This window comes from Giraffa tippelskirchi, chromosome 7 (genome assembly GCF_054371585.1).
Source record: "Giraffa tippelskirchi isolate mGirTip1 chromosome 7, T2T-mGirTip1v1.2.pri, whole genome shotgun sequence".
Taxonomy (NCBI): domain Eukaryota; kingdom Metazoa; phylum Chordata; class Mammalia; order Artiodactyla; family Giraffidae; genus Giraffa; species Giraffa tippelskirchi.
In genome coordinates, this window is record NC_137281.1 from 16452921 (window position 1) to 16466615 (window position 13695).

General features: G+C 48.3%; 1 pseudogene; it reads left to right on the forward strand.

The window, feature by feature from the left end:
- Positions 1-1987: 1987 nt before the first annotated feature.
- On the forward strand, positions 1988-10818 carry LOC145513720 (delta-1-pyrroline-5-carboxylate dehydrogenase, mitochondrial-like; annotated as a pseudogene).
- The last annotated feature ends 2877 nt before the right edge of the window (positions 10819-13695 follow it).

Below are 13695 nucleotides of genomic sequence, written 5' to 3' on the forward strand. Positions count from 1 at the left end.
AAAGAAACTAAAAAAAGAGTGGATATATGTGTATATCTAACTTATTCACTTTGCTATACACCTGAAACTAACACAACATTGTAAATCAACTATACTCCAATGAAAACAAATATTTTTTAAAAGAGTTCTGTGATGGAGAGATTATGTGGGTCGGCCTTAACATCATGAATGTTCTTGTAGGAAAGCGGCAGAGGCAGATTTCTGACAGAAGAGGAGAAGGCAGTGTGATCATGGAGATAGAGATTGGAGTAATGTGGCCAATAAGCCAAGGAATGTCAGCAGACACTAGGAGCTCAAAGAGGCAGACAATGGGTTTCCCTCAGCCCAGTGATACTGGCATGGGACTTTTAGCCTCTAGAACTGTGAGAGAATAGATTTCTGTTGAGTTAAGCCACCCAGTTTGTGACAGTTTGTTATGGCAGACATAGGAAACCAGTACACCAGCCAACATTTACTGCCCAGTCAAATGATACCATGCACCAGGCACTGTGCTACGAGTTTGGCATTTAGTCCTTAAACCCTTTTGTGAGGTTGTCACACTCATCCCCATTTTGCAGATGAGAAAACTGAGGGGATAAAGAGGTTAAGTAATTTGCCTAAAGTCACACAGCTGGTAAATAGAAGAACAGAACTCTACACTGGGGATTTAGGTAGTCTGGCTGTGGAGTCCACAGGGGCCACCACTGTGCTATGCTCCCCACTGTACTGGGAGGGTCCAGGTTAGAATCAATTTCCCTGGCAACCCCCAGGAGTCCTGTAAGTCCCACACAGGAGGACACAAGGGCGCAGGCCAAGGTGTAAGGTCATGTTATCTGCGTCACACAGGAAGTGTCTGCATGGTCACCAGCCTTCCTGGTGAAGCCATGGCTCTTTCCCTGAAACCATGAAGGAATGATCTTCACCCTTAGTTTCCTAGGGTTCATCTGCAGCTCTCAGCCTTTCATATGTTCTCATTCCTGCTGTAACCCCAGATCCCACAGGGTACAGAGGGGAGAAGCCATTTACTGTTGCTCTCTACTAAATGTGCTGTGTCATTTAGCATTATGAGCAAGAATGTTTACAAGGGCTGGGATTTAACTGTGGAATAGAAATTACGACTTGGGAGAGGACTCTTCCTTCATTCCTGGAATCTTGAAGAGGTTGTCTGACCTTTTCCTTCCTCCCCGACCCCTCTTCTCCACAGCTGTCCCTGCAGAGCTGATCTTCAGAGCAAAAGCAGGACTAAAGAGCCGCCTGCCCCCACTTCCCTTGGCCACACACAGCTTCCTGCCCAGACCATCAGGGAGCTTTCATGGGCTCATGCCACCCTTGGAAAAGATCAGGAGGCCACTGGCTGCCTCCTTGAACTGCCTTTCAGTATTGACCCTGAGGTAAAAATGATTCAGTTATACACATATATATTCTTTGTCGTGCTCTTTTCTCTTGTGGCTTGTTACAGGATATTGAATATATTTCCCTGTGCTAGGGACCTTGTTGCTTATCCTTCCTATATGTAGTAATTTGCCTCTTAAGCTGGTGGAGCTTTGTTAGGGGTGTCAGGGTAGGTGAGTCTTCTCGGGGCCAGCTGTAGCATCTCTAACTTCCAGCCTCTCAGCACACCTTAGTCCAGCCTTCATAAGCCAGGAAACAGTGAGTCCCTTGGGTCAGCTGTCTGTGGTTTTCAGTACAGTCTCCTTCCCACCGTCTCCCTGAGGGAGAAAGACCACTGCTTACTCCACCACTTCCCAACCTTGAGTATGCGACTTAGTCTCTCCGTGCCTCAGTTTTCTTGTCTTTAAAATGGGATCATAACAGGAGGTTGCTGTGAGGCTTCAGTGAAAAGGGGCACAGAGTGCTTTGAACTGAGTCTGGAGAGTAGTGAGTGCTTTGTAACATGAGCTGCCATTGGCTGATGCTTAACGGAATGAAGAAACTAATAAGGCCTGGATGGTGGAGTGATTCCCTGGGCTCCCTCACACCAAGGGGGCCAGGGAGGGGTGTCCCCGCCATGCGGAGGGGAGAGGAGCCAGCCCTGGCTGCGGACCCGGGTGGGGGTCAGGGGAAGGCTCAAAGGAAGCTGTGCCCGCTGCCGGGAGTGGCCGAGTTTTGGGGAGCCTTGGGTTCTGGCCCTTCCTCTGCCTTATTTATGTTGGGCAGCATTCCCCTCCCCAGGCTCAGTTTTCTCGTCTGTGAAATGGGAAAGCTGGTCCTGACGCCCCCAGGTGCCCTTCGCCCTTGCCTGGGCCTCCGTTTTCCCGTCTGTAGTGTGGGAGGACAGGCCTGGCTGGTCAGTGTCCAGGACATGAGGCTTCTCACGGCCTCATCCGCCCGTCCCTGGGGCCCTGTGCGCAGGAGTCGGCAGTATGTTGGGCCCCGGGGCTGGCCCGAGGGGGCGGCTCCCCCACGCACGCCCCCTCTCTTCCCGCCCCGTAGAGTGTGGGGGCAAGAACTTCCACTTCGTGCACCGCTCGGCCCAGGTGGACAGCATGGTGAGCGGGACCCTGCGCTCGGCCTTCCAGTACGGTGACCAGAAGTGCTCGGCCTGCTCCCGCCTCTCCCCGCCCGCCCGGCTCCGCGTGGGCGCAGATCAAAGGGCTGCTGCTGGAGGAGCTCGGCGGGATCCAAGTGGTCGACGTGAGTGGCTCGGCCTCCTGCCGCGGCCCAGCGCGGGGCTGATGGGATTGGCTAATGGTGGGGCGCGGTGTGGGGGGGCGCTCCCCTTGTCTCGGCCTGCGGCCACCTCCTCTCTATCCCTGTCTCCCTTGCCTCTAGCCTACAGAGGATTTTGGGATCTTCTTCTCTGCCGTCATTGATGCCAAGGTACAGGCGTTCCGGGAGGGGGGTGCCAGGCCTGGGCTGGGTAGGGGGCGGGAAGAGCGACCCAGATCTGCTGCTTCAGGCAGTAGCCTGAGAGCCACACACACAACCCCTGCCACCCCTGCCAGCCCTGGAAGGGATAGAAGCATCCCTACCCAGAGAGGAGCTCGCCTCCTGCACACCCTGCCACCAGGCTCGACAAGCCCCCTTTAAGTGCCCGCGTTCACACGCACATGTACACATAGGCCCGCACGCCTGCACACATACACCTGAGCACAGGTACACACACAGCCGTGAACACATTCATGTAGATTTCTGTGTGGGGTCATGCGCGTAGGTCCACCCATGTAAACACACGCACCCCCCCACATATCTCCATACATAGACAAATCTGGCACACACATGTGTATATGTGTGCATATGTGCACACACGTGTGGGTCTGCATTGCAGAAACACATATAATAAAGGCATATGTGTACCTACATACCTAAACCTAAAGACTCATGACCTTAAACCTAAAGACATATTTATATATATGTATGTTTGCATGATGTTTATATGTAAGTATACATGTTCTTGTTCTTCCCTGGTGGCTCAGACGGTAAAGCGTCTGCCTACAATGTGGGAGACCTGGGTTCAGTCCCTGGGTTGGGAAGATCCTCTGGAGAAGGAAATGGCCACTCACTCCAGTACTCTTGCCTAGAGAATCCCACGGACAGAGGAGCCTGGCGGGCTACAGTCCACGGGGTCGCAGAGAGTTGGACACGACTGAACGACTTCCGTTTTCCGTTTAAGAAGGAGAGACAGGAGAAGTAGAAGGGGGACAAATTCTCTTAGAAAGCCAGGAGTGCTTGCAGTCAGGTGCTGGCTGAACTTGCAAAAGTCGAGTCAATTCAGGGCAAAACCAAATAGTCTGCATTCTTTTTCTCAGCCCAGGCTTCCTTCTGCTTTTCTCCCTTAACCTGCTTCTGTCACGTATACAAGTCATCTTCCCCTACTAGCTGTGGCATCGCTGGAGTTTACCAGGGTAACCCTGGTTTGCAGAATCTTAGGAAATGATTCTCAAGAAGCGTGGGGGAGAGTAGCAGGAACCCTTGCGGGCGGGCAGGGGAAGTAACAGAACTTGTGATTTCCCAGGAGAGGGGAAAGCTCTGAGTTTCTTAATGCGGTCTATAGAAAGTACAGTTTGTGTTTATGGGAAGTGAGAAATGGTTAAAAATAGATTAAGAAACAGTGATGCAGTTGATACAATACTTTACTACTGGCTCTCAGAAAAGTTTGTATGAACCAAGATCCTCCTCACATTGGGTCATCCAACACCAGCTCCTTCCATTGCCAGAAGAATTCAGGTCCCATAGTGAGCAGTAAACACTTATCAAGAGAAGGTGGGGCAGAGAGGGGAAGAATGCAGGGAAGGGATAGTTAGGGAGTTTGGGATGGACAGGTCTAAACTGCTATATTTAAAATGGATAACCGTCAAGGACCTATTGTATAGCACAGGGACCTCTGCTCAGTGCTATGTGGCAGCCTGAGTGGGAGGGGAGTTTGGGGGAGAATCAGTCAGTTCAGTCGGTCGGTCGTGTCCAACTCTTTGCGACCCCATGGACTGCAGCACCCCAGGCCTCCCTGTCCAGCACCAACTCCTGGAGTTCACTCAAACTCATGTCCATTGAGTCAATGACGCAATCCAACTATCTCATCCTCTGTCATCCCCTTCTCCTCCCGCCTTCAATCTTTCCCAGCATCAGGGTCTTTTCAAATGAGTCAGCTCTTCGCATCAGTTGGCCAAAGTACTGGAGTTTCAGCTTCAGCATCAGTCCTTCCAATGAATATTCAGGACTGATTTCCTTTAGGATTGACTGGTTGGATCTTCTCGCTGTCCAACAGACTCTCAAGAGTCTTCTCCAACACCACAGTTCAAAAGCATCAATTCTTCGGGGCTCAGCTTTCTTTACAGTCCAACTCTCACATCCATACATGACTACTGGAAAAACCATAGCCTTGACTAGATGGACCTTTGTTGGCAAAGTAATGTCTCTGCTTTTTAATATGCTGTCTGGGTTGGTCATAACTTTTCTCCCAAGGAGCAAGCGTCTTTTAATTTCATGGCTGCAGTCACCATCTGCAGTGATTTTGGAGCCAAAAAAATAAAGTCTGCCACTGTTTCCACTGTTTCTCCATCTATTTGCCATGAAGTGATGGGACTGGATGCCATGATCACTGAGGATCAGTGCAAAGAAATTGGGGGAGAATGGACACACATATATGTATGGCTGAATCCCTTCACTGTTCACCTGAAACTATCACAACACGTTTGATTGGCTATATTCCAAAGCAAAATAAAAAGTTTAAAAAAATTGAAGGGGAAAAAAGAGAGAAGGTGGGTAGGGGATGTCCCTAGTGGTTCAATGACTAAAACTCCATGCTCCCAGTGCAGAGCATCTAGGTTCAATTCCTAGTCAGGGAACTAAAGAACCCATATTGTGCAACTAAGACCCACCACAGCCAAATAAATAAATACTTTTTTTTTTTTTTAAAGAAAAGGTGGGTTGGGACGTTGCAGATGAAGTCTTTTTCTTTTGGCAGGTGTCTTCAAGGTCCTCCTTTTTGATTTTGCTTTGGGCCCTTGCTATGCCAGAGCGTGAAGTTTGCAGTGAATTAGCACCGCAGAGTCCCCTTCTGTCTCAAGAAGTCTTTGCCATTGTGTATAAAGGTAAAAAGCTTGTATCTTAGTTGGGGATTGTCAGATGTGCCCGGAATGCCACGTAACAGAGACTGACACACACACAGCTTTCTTTTTCTCTGGTCACATGGAGAAAATAGGGAACTGAAGGCCGGTGCTGCTGCTTCCGAGCAGCCCTCCAAACCCCATGCCCCTTATAGCTTTTCTGCCCCAGCATCTGTAGAGTTTGACTTTCTGTTTCATAATCTTAAGAAACATCTATATTCTGAGCAGAAAAACAGGGGGTGGACAGGACAGAAAACAAAAGACACAGAGAGATCTATCCCTTTAAAAACTTTTTAAAAAAATAGACTTTATTTTGTAGAGCAGTTTGAAGTTCACAGCAAAACTGAGCAGAAGGTACAGAGATTTCCCACCTACCCCACACACGCATAGCCTCCCCCACCCGAGTGGTACATTTGTTACAACTGATGAACCTACACATCAGTATCACCCAAATCTACCCCTTTTTTAATCAAGAAAAATATAGCTTTTCTAGAAATCACTACCTAGCTAATTTCTGCCTAGTTCTCATTGGCTAGCACTGTATCTCATGACAACTCCTGGATACAAGTGCATCTGGGGAAATGATAAATTTTTTAAGTATTTATTTTTTGTTGAAAGATAATTGCTTTACAATATTGTGTTGGTTTCTGCCATGCATCAACATGAATCAGCAGTAGGAAATGATGATTAATTGAGCACTCTCCAAATCTGACAAAATTGGTTTAGGAAGAAAGGGAGAGTACCAAAACTATATAAATCTGGAATAGCAAATATGGTAAGGAAGAATACTTTGAAGACTATAATATTTATGGTAGCCCTAAAAAGGTATGGGATTTTAGAGAGGATTTGGAAGTTGTTTTGATTGAAGGGTAACATATATATAATAAAGTGTACTAATCTTAGGGATAAGCTGATGACCGTTAACATTTGTATATATATTTGTGTGACTAGATGAAGATAGAAAACATTTTCAGCATCTTTTGAAGGCCATTCATGCTTCCCTAAGTCAACACCCCCCACCCCTCACTGAGATAATCCCTATTCCAGCTTCTACCACTTAGAGAAGGATACTAACCATCACAAAATGTTGGAAGGAAAACAGATGATGGATAGAGAGGAATGAAAGGGAAGAAAAATAAGGCCAAATAAATGGCTCCTTTCATGATATTGCTGCTCTCCTTTGCCTCGTAAATTATTCTGATTCCATTCTGAAAGTGGAATTTTAAACGTCATCAAAAAAGTCATAAAAAACTGAAGATCAAAATTTTACTTTGCTGTAAAGTTGATATATGCTGAAACTTCAATCAAGACTGGATTCTATTTAGCACATAATATAACAACTCTAGGTAATTTATAGTGGTGTAAATAAGATATAGTTATATTTCTCTGTCACATAAAAGCAGCCTGCAGATATGTAGTCAAGGACTGTTTTTGGCAGCCCCAGGAAGACTCTGTAGCTCTCTAGCTCTCTGCTCTTCCAATCTTAGGTGGCCCTCATCCTCATGGTTGAATATTGAAGTTGTAACTCCAGCCATCACATCTGTGTTCCTGGCAACAGAATAGAGGAAGGGGAAAAGAATCATTCACCCCTTCTCAATTTAACAGACTTCTTAGAAGTTCCACACTACACTTCTGCTAATAACTTACTGACAAGAACTTAGGACATAGCCACACCTACCCACAAAGAAGGCTGGGTACAATGTGTTGCTAAAAAATCACACTTTTTATGAAGTGGAAAAGCTGGTAGTCTCTTCTAAGCTGCACTTCTGCAACTTTTGATCCTCCCCGACCCTTAATTCTTCCACCTTTGCATTGCATCCCCAAAGGCATGTGAACCCATCTTAGCCCCAAACGCCAGATCTGCCCTTCTCAAGAAGGAAAAAACAGCTCAGCAGATGGGAAAGATATCCTACACAGGCCATTGCAACCAGCCACACTACTGTCTGGTTCTGTGGTCCCTGGAGTCCTTCTTGGGGTTGGATGAATATAATTCAAACCACGTTCTGATGGCAGCAGTCAGTGTTGTCTTAGGGACACAACATTAGATGTAAACAGTCTGTTAGTATCCCAGCCAGCTGTCGGTGGGCAAAATTGAGATGCCTTTTATTTGTATTTTCTTTGACATAAGTGCCGTTTGTTTCTCAGTGAAATAACCCAAACACACCACCATGAGATAGGAGCCAGGAGCCTGGTCGCTGAAGCAGCAGCTGCCCCACATGGCGGGTGGAGGGAGGGGCCCTGTTGTCTGGGAAAGCCCCGCTGCTGGATCCTCGGTGCCAGTCCAGCTGAGAGCCATGGGCCCCAGTGGATGCTGCTGTGGAAGCAGAGGCGGGACTAGGTGAAGGTGAAGGCAGAGGCATCTGAAATGGGCCATGAAGGGGTAGGAGTGGCATGTCTGGCAGTATTTGGCCTATGACATGGTTGAGGTCACCAGGTTGGCCACAGATGCAGAGAATTGTGGAATCAAGTGAAGTTCTCTGAGAATGTTCTGCTTGAGTGGAGAAAACTTAGGATAAGTTACCTCCCTGATTTTATGTACCTTTCCCCCCATGCTTGACTGCCTGAGCTTCTGTCATTTGCTTCTTTGAAACATCTCTCAGTGCCTCCTCTCCCACTCCCTGATAGAAGGGTTAGTGACATCCTCAATGCAGTAGCGTCAGCTTGTCCGAAGTCCTATCCCAGTGTCCCAGGAAAAGGCTGAGTCCTTACTTGCCCTGATTCCTCTTCTTGTTCTCGGAGAGCCAGCAGTGAGCAGTGGCTTGAAGTGAAACCTTAGTTTCCTGCCCAAGAATTAGACCTAGGCAGCCTGGATGAAAACCAGGAATCCTTGCTGCTGGACCAGCAGGGGTGAGAGGTTAGAAGCAAAGCTCCCCTGGCTCTGGCCCCGTTTGAAAAATTAATTTCTCGAAGAGGCAAAAACTGTAAAATTAGGCACAAAGTCTGTTATTAGAGATGTAACACAACAAGTGGGAGAACACGGAGAAACAGTTTGTTTACATAAGACAGAAGCAAGGCAGAAGTACACACCTGGAGAAAAAAGGGTGTGGGCATCCTCCCTGTTGAGGAAAAGCACAGAAAAGAGGCAGTTAAATTATTTATATAGGGCGGTTCTTCCGGGTCTTTGTTTACTTTTGGCCAATTATCTCGTTTCTTCTCAGCAACGGACCTGCCCTAGGACCCTCCCCATATGCGCGCGCATCTTTTTGGCAAGATGGATTCCAGTTCAGAGGCCTGTGGAAGTTTGACATGACTTATTTCGGGGAGTTTCTCCCTCCCTTTTTGACCCCTGAGGAGCCTTCCTGTACCGCTGGGGAGGTTTTCCTGCCTCAGGAGTGACAGATGTGGTCATTTTATCTCTTTACTCCGGCAGAGCTCAGCTCCTGCCACTAACTTTGTCCCTGGAGTGTCTAGGGAAAACAAAGCTCCAATTTACTCCACTTGACCAACTCCAGCTGCACTGCCCAGGGGTTTATCTGTCCCTAACTCATCCTTACACCTCAAACAAGAAATGTTCCTACAAGGATTTTAAAGTTTCAAAAGTGCCCTCCTGCCACAAAAGTGCCAACTTGCTACAGTGGCAAGCTGTACCACTGCCAAATTCTGTCTGAGCCTCCCAGACGCCTCTTGGGCTCTCCAGAGAAGGGTGAACTGGGTTTGAGGGAAAAGAGGAATTCGATGGCCCTTTTCTCAATAAGGTTGTTCCAAGTGGTGTTCTTTAGTCGTTTAGGGTTACAGCCTGTGCCGAGTATCTCTTATGCTGAGGTCCCAGCCAGGATCTCAAGGCTGGCCCTGCTGGCCCAGACTGGTTTGACCACCACACGTGCCTGCAGCTTGTCATCAAAGCTGGGGGTCAGCCCTGCTTGAACCACAGAAAGTAAGAGTGGGAAAAGTCAAGTTCCCAAAGCACCGAAGGAAGGAGTTCTATGTCAGGACCTGCTACCCTCAGATCCTATGCAATCCCCGGCCTGCACCGTGATGTTCCCCCTTCTTTCTCTGCAAAGTGCAATGAAATATTCACAACTGACAGTGACACTGTACCAGCTCGCTTTGGATCTGCTCATTTCTTTGTTTACTTGACTTCACAGACTCTGGTCCTTTCCATTTTACCAGAAACCACTAACTTGGGCATCTTGCCTCTGGTTGCGTATGCCAGTGTGTCTTTAGGGAAACGCTGAGTTAGAGGACCAGATGAACAGAAAGACATTCTGGCCTGGCTGGGGATGGGCCACTCTGCCCGGGGCTTCTCTCTGCCCTGGCACCTGTGTAAGCATCTGCCTGCATTCATATTCAGACCCCATCTATTCTCTTCACTGCTGCCACCTGTCAAGTTGTTCCCCCAGATCACCTTCCACTGAGTCCTCCAGAAGTCCCAGGGCTTATTGGTGTGTGCTCTGCACCCCACTTCCTCCCAGGGAAAAGTTGCCAGGATTCTGGGAGGAGACATAGGCTTGCAAGTACCTTGCTGGCCATTCTCTTCAGGACCACAGAACTTTCCCATCTGCAGGAGTCACTGGTCAAGAGGAAAAGCTCCGGTGAGCTCTTCTGAGGCCGGCAGTCTGCTTCCCCTCAGACCTCTGCCTCAGGGAGTCTAATTGCTCTCTCATATGCAAAGACTGTTCTCCCAGGCCTCTCTTCACGTCCGTTACCCACATAACCCAGATTTTCTTCCGAGAATTCTTTCATGTCATTTATTTATCTTTTTTAAAAATAAAATTTATTTATTTATTTGGCTGCCCCGTCTTAGTTGCAGTATGTGGGTTCTAGTTCCCTCACCAGGGATCGAAGCCAGGGCACCTGCATTGAGGGCACAGAGTCTCAGCCATTGAACCACCAGGAAACTCCCATCTTTTAGGTCATTTCGATTTACTATTTCTCACCCCTTCCTTCTGTTCTTTCTTCACCTCCTTTCCTCTCCACCCTTACCCAAGGCTATATCAGGTTTATCAACTTACTGTTCCTTTCCCAGCATGATCCAGTCAAAGCAGGTTGATCTCTCCAGTTTTGCATCACATGACTTCCTTTGACTAGCAGAGTATATTTCCTAGAAGTTGGGGGTACTGGCTTTCAAGTCCAGGGACTCCAGCCAGCCCAGAAAAACATCCTGAAGTCCAGGTGGCCCCACTAAGCCCCATGCTGTCTGGGGAATGAGACTTGACACTTGCTCTCATGCCTCTTCTCTTTCCCAGGTTCTATGCCTGGTTTCTGTGCCACCTCCTTCCTCTTCCTCGGTGTCCTCTTCCTGAGCTTCACAGGCTCACGATGCACCTGCAAGTCTCTTGGATCAGGCAGCTGAGGGCAAGATGACAACCAGATCATGCATTTCATCTCTCCGTGAATGAATGGGGCTGGAGCATCAAACAGGACAGACATCATTCTTGCCTTCATGGAATTTACACGCAAGTCGGTGGAGTGGAGCGGGAAGTGGGGAGAACAGAACAGTATCTCCATGAACATAGAGGATAATTTTTTTTGGTGGCACAGTCTATGAAGGAAATAAAATAGGATGATATAGTAGAGCTCCAGGGGAGGGGTGGGGAGAGTGCTCTAACTTAGTGGGAAGGAAGTGTTCCCTGATGGGGTGACACTTGAGCACAGACCCGAAGGAACCCTGCTGGGGCTGTGGAAGAGCTGCAGGAGGACAAGACAGTTTGTGCAAAGACCCTGAGGCCACACAAAGCCCAGCATGATGGAGGAACTGAAAGCAGGCCAGTGTGGCTGCGGTGGACTGTGCCTGAAGGAGACTTATGGGAAATGAGGTCTGAGACATGACAGCAGGGAGTGAAAGCTCATCGCTCAGTACAAGGTGAGGATTTGGGTTTCATCCTCAAAGCAATAGGAAACCACTGAAGGGCTTTCTGCAGAGAAGTGAAGTGATCTGATGCGTGTGTGTAGCCTTTGTAATTTACTCATTTATTTGGCCGTGTTAGGTCTTAGTTGTGGCATGGGAGGTCCTTGCATCATGCAGGATCTTTGTCGTGGTGCACGGACTCTCTAGTTACGGCGTGTGGACTCTGTTGCTCCATGGCATACGGGATCTTAGCTCGCCAACCGAGGATCAAACCTTGCAATGCAAGGTGAATTCTTAACCACCGGGCAACCAGGGAAGTACCTGATTTGTGGTTTTTGAAGGCCCCTCTGGTTAACTGTTGGAGTACAAGAGTGTCTTGCTCTGCCATCTGCCAGGTGTTTGTTCCACTACCACCACCACCCCCAAGCACTGGGGAAGCCTAATGATGCCGGTACCCCAGCAGGGACCTGGGGTCTGTCATTCACCTCTCCGTCTCGGTCTTCAGGCTTCACTGGCCTCCAGCACAGGCCCACTTTCTAGACAGTAGAAACATAAGGGAAGACACTGTTCTTTGTGTCTCTGGACTGACTTTACTTGCATCATTTTGCTTTTATTATTGTCTGCAGATGTTTGTGACATTCAGATTTTAAGTGGATGACAGAACATGGGCGAGGAAATGTCAGGAAGAAGAAAAGTGCCTCTCCTCCTTGAGTCTTTTCTTGCCACCCTTGCTGGTGTGAATATGACTGAGGAGTCAGTCTGGAGCCAAAGTCAAGTCACAAGTGGTTCCCAGGATCCTTTGACCCTGGCTGTTACCTCGCGTCCGCCTGTGGTTGCCTGGGGACGGTCTATGCTGCTCCTGTACAGGTGTTAAGGCTGGATAAGCAGGAAGAGGAAGACCAAGCCGAGACAAAGCTGCCTTCTTCCTGCTTTCCACCCGCCCTGGCCCTCGCCTCCTCCTCTTTTACAGCCCGGCAGGCTGATGTGGAATGAGAAATGCTACACTGCCGTGAACCACCCCACCCCTGCCAAGTGCTCTGAGGTCAACGGAGATTCCTCCTGAAAGCAGACTCTGCTCTGGCCTGCAGGGTATTGAGACACCTATATAGGCTAGTGTTTGTTCCCCAGGCCTGGTGGATCCATCCCCCCACCTTTTGTTTCTCTGAGGAACAGAGGATGGTAGGGATATTTGAGGAGAGAGGGTGTGGGATGGGAGGGAGTAACCGCCTTGAAAAAGCATATTTGACTTAATTTTATATTTCAAAAACAAAAACAAGGGACTTCCCTGGCTGTCCAGTGGTTAAGATTTCGCCTGCCAAAGCAGGGCAGGGCGGGGAGGGTGGGGGCAGGTGGTGGCAGGTGAAACTTATACAGGTTGTTACTATTATTATTTTATCTTTGTTTAGAATAAGGCTAGACTATATCTGAGAAAAGTAGATTTTTTAAAAAAATCCATAAGTAAATCGGGTGGTGTGTGGATACAGTAAAAGTTGTGATCCTGCTTTTGATAACGGAAGTGAAACTCGAGGCTGGACCACAGCGTTCTGTCCTCTCCTTCACTTCTTACTGCTTCCCATTGACTCTTCCATCTTTTCCTGCTACTTCTTTACTGGATTTTCTGTTGTGTAGAAAACCAGCTCCTTAGGTCTCTGATGAAGTCTTTCAGCCCTCTCATCTTTTCTGCTTCTCCGGCTGAAGAATTATTTTCACAAGGATTCCAGAGTCTCATAAGCACTCTCCCCTGCAGGAGGGGAAGATTCCTGGTATATCACAGATCAGTGGTTCTCAAAGTGTGGCCTCTGGGCTAGCAGCATCAGCATCACCTGCGAACTTGTTGGAAATGCATGATCTTCTTTTAAAAAAAAAATTATTTATTTATTTTTGGCCGTGATGGGTCTTCACTCCTGTGCTTGGGCCTTCTCTTATTGTGGCGAGTGGGGACTACTCTTCGTTGTAGTACACAGGTTTCTCATTGTGGAGGCTTCTCTTGTCGTGGAGCACTAGCTCTCAGGCATGCACGCTCAGTACTTGCGGCTTGAGGACTCTAAAGCTCGAGTTCAGTAGTTGTGGTGCACAGGCTTAGTTGCTCTGTGGCAGGTGGAATCTTCCCAGACTAGGGATCGAACCCACGTCTCCTGCGTTGGCAGGTGAACTCTTAACCACTAGACCACAAGGAAATGCACATTCCACAAGGAAAATGCACCACTAGAGATGCACATTCTTGACCCCTCACCCGAGACCTGCTGAATCAGAAACTCTGCAGGAGCCTGTGGCCTAGACTTTAACCAGCCCTTCAGGAGATTTCAGTGCATACTAAGGTTTGAGAGCCACCGTCACAGAGGAAGGGTAGGTCCAGTGGCTCTTGTGGGGTTGTGCAAGCTC